This window comes from Rhinopithecus roxellana, chromosome 10, assembly GCF_007565055.1.
Source record: "Rhinopithecus roxellana isolate Shanxi Qingling chromosome 10, ASM756505v1, whole genome shotgun sequence".
In the NCBI taxonomy this organism is placed as follows: Eukaryota; Metazoa; Chordata; class Mammalia; order Primates; family Cercopithecidae; genus Rhinopithecus; species Rhinopithecus roxellana.
In genome coordinates this window covers 59299795-59303222 of record NC_044558.1, presented here as the reverse complement: position 1 = coordinate 59303222, position 3428 = coordinate 59299795, and positions in this window count along the sequence as shown.

Genomic DNA, 3428 nt, shown 5'->3' with positions numbered 1-3428 from the left:
TTGCAGCCCAGGCTCCCGGGGGTGCGCGCCGCTCCTTAGGAAGGAGCGGCTTTGTTTCCCAACAGCCCTGCACCGTGACGAGCGGGCTGGGGCTGTCGGGCCACGCCTGGTCGCCGTCGCCGCCGGTGATCCACAGCGTGAGCAGGACGAGCAGCGCCCCGGTGCCCAGCGCCCCCACGAAACCGGTGAGGAGGCCGAGCGCCAGCGGCCCCGCCCAACCCATGGGGCTCCGCTCATACAGGGGCTGCGGCAGGCGCTCCACGATCAGCTCTAGGGCGTCCCAGTCCGGCGCTGGAACCGCGGCACGCCGGGGGCGCCGGGCCGGGGCAAGGGGCTCGCGGGCGGCGCCGCTGGGCCGCTGCAGGAAGCGCTGCCCGAACTTGCGCAGCTGCAGCATCGCCTGCTGGTGGAGGTTCTTGCCCAGCTCCCTGGCGACGTCGGGGCGGCCGCTGCGCCGCAGGGCCCGGGACAGGCGGTCCCAGGACAGGGACGCGGCCTGGGGTGCCAGCCAGGCCGCCAGCGCCTCCCGGCAGCCGTCGGACACCTCTCCGGGCCTGGCTGCCCCGCCTGCCGGGTCCTCGGCCGCCTCTCGCCGCCGCCGCCGCCGCCGCCGCCGGCTCGGAGACCCCGACGTGATGTTGAGCTGCTCGGGCCACGCCAGCCGGTCCTCAGAAAGCCGGGACAACTCGGCCTCCACGTCGGGCTCGGGCGCCTCCAGGAGCGACCGGAAATGGCCGCACTCCTCCGGGGTCAGCAGCTCGGCCAGACGGACGGCCGCGTGAGGGCCCATAGCGTCCACCGCCCCTGCCGGAGCCCGCGCCCAAACCCAGAGCGCCAGGACGAAGGCACCCGCCGGAGTCCGCGCCGCCATCCCTAGCGGGAACCAGGGACCGAGGACTGTGTAGGGACGGGGACGGGCTCCGAGCGCCGGCAGTGGGGGAGGGGTTCCGAACGTCCGCGGATTGTGGGAGGGAGGAGGCTCCGAACACCCGGGAAGCCAAGTGGAGGAGGGCATTGGGGACGAGGGGGCTGCCAACACCCAGCGACGGAGACGGGGACTCAGACATGGCACTTGTTGGAGGGTCTCACGAACTGGGGTAAGAGGGCTTGCAACCCAGGAAGGGGGTTCTCAGCCCCCCAGGAGGCTAGGATTCTGGGCCTTTACATTGTAGCTCCTGCCCTAGGCCTCCTAGTACCCACTAATACCTCAAACTGAACAAGTTACCAACATCTCTTCTAATTCATGTACTCCCTAACCCCTCCCCTCTTTACCAGAATCCATAGACCCCTTGCTCTCCATTAACCTCGATATTCATCAATTCCTACATTCTCTTTTTTTCTTTTCTTTTTGTGCAGATGGGGGTCTTGCTATGTTGCCCAGGCTGGTCTCCAACTCCGGCCTCCGCCTCTGCCACCACCTCCCAAAGTGCTGGGATTACAGGAATGAGCCACCGTGCCTGGCCTCAGTTCCTAAATTCTCTTCTTGTCTACCAAATACTAACGTTTAGTATTTATTAAATGAATCCATCATCCCATTCCACCACTCTGGTGCGAGTCCAAACCCTCCTCTCTTGCTAGTCCTCCAGGCCCCATACCTGCCCCCACACACTGGGGCCCTGCCTACCCGCACTTATTCCATTTCCCCCAAGGAAGCTTGGCTCTGGCTCTCCTGATGGCGGCCTGCACTCCTCCTGCTGTCAGGCGCCTTTGGGAAGCCCTCCCTGACTGTGAGTCACACCCCTTAGTGGTGTCCCCATTAGGGACTCCTCCTGTCTGCCCCACAGCACACTGCAGCTCGGCCTGTGTACTGTCTCCCCCACTAGACTGCAAGGTCCATACATTGTCCCCATGGCAACTAGAGCATAATAAAGTGTTCAGCAAAGATTTGTTGAGTCAATGTGTGTATTTTTTGTTTTTTTAAGAGACAGGGTCTCCCTCTGTTGCCCAGGCTGGTCTCGAACTCCTGGGCTCAACGAATCCTCCTGCCTCAGCCTCCCAAAGTACAAGGATTACAGGCATGAGCCACCATGCAGGGCCATTGTGTGAATTCTTAACTTGCAAAAATCAGTCCTGTCCTCAGCCCCCTAAACTCCCACAAAGTCTTCATCATGGAGCCCCAGCTCCTAACAGGGCATGGAAGGCCTTCCATGGTGAGGTCCCTGCTGACTCCTCCAGCCTCACTCCTCCGATTCCTGCCCTCACTATCTTGTAACACATCAAGGCTCGTGGCACAGCACATAAGATGCAGTTTCCAGCCCCCATACTTTGCCCAACTATCCCCCTCCCCTCCCATGTAGGAAGTTTTCCTGACACCCCACCAAGACCACCACAAGTCAGGATCTTTTCTGGACATTCTTTTTGTTTGTGTTTTGTTTTGAATCAGAGTCTCCCTCTGTCACCCAAGCTGGAGTGCAGTGGCATGTTCTTGGCTCACTGCAACCTCTGCTTCCCAGGTTCAAGTGATTCTTGTGCCTCAACCTCCCAAGTAGCTTGGACTACAGGCATGCACCACCCCGCCCAGCTAATTTTTGTATTTTTAGTAGAGACTGGGTTTCACCATGTTGGCCAGGCTGGTCTCGAACTCCTGACCTCAAGTGATCCATCCACCCTGGCCTCCCAAAGTACTGGGATTACAGACATGAGCCACCATGCCCCCAGCCATTTCTTGGCATTCTTAAGATAACCTGTGCATCCCCCACCAGGGCACTCATCTGGAAATTAGAGGACTTATTCAACAAACATCTATTCAATGTCTTCTGTGTACCAGATAATTGCACTAGGCATATGAATATAAAGACTAATTTGATGTAGTCCCCCACCCCCAGTAGCTTTATCCAGTTGCATTTTTAAATGATCAATTTCTGAGCTTTTCCCACCTAGACATGGGCTCCAAGAATAGCAGCTGTACTTGACCCCTTCTGTATCCTCAGTGCCAGGCCCAATGTTGCACACAGTAAGGTGCAAAATAGAGGAGTGGGGGCAGGTGGGTCTGGACATCCAAGGGCTGAGAGGTTTGTGGTAATGGACTCTGGGGCAGTGCCTTAGAGCCCCCACCTCCAGGCACACTCACATTCATGTCCTCTTTGCTTTGCAGGGTCTCTCTGGTGCTCACTCTGCCTCCTGTATGTGTGCAGTGAGCCACAGCAGGGAGCCTGGGTGCACCACTCCCCTGTGCTCTTGCGCATGCTCAACAGTCTTGCCTAGAGTATTCAACGACCTAGGAGTTGTGGGTCCAAATCCCTCATGGGCATCTCTACAGAGCTTTTTCAGCAAGTGTTCCTTCCTAGGTTGTTTAGTCTCCCAGTTTATGATGAGCTGTCACAAATAGAGTTAGGGGACTGATGGATGGGGGGATGGTAGACAAAGGACACCACGTGACCTGAAACTCTGGAACTCGGCCGTCTCCACACCCCGCCCTCTGCCCACTT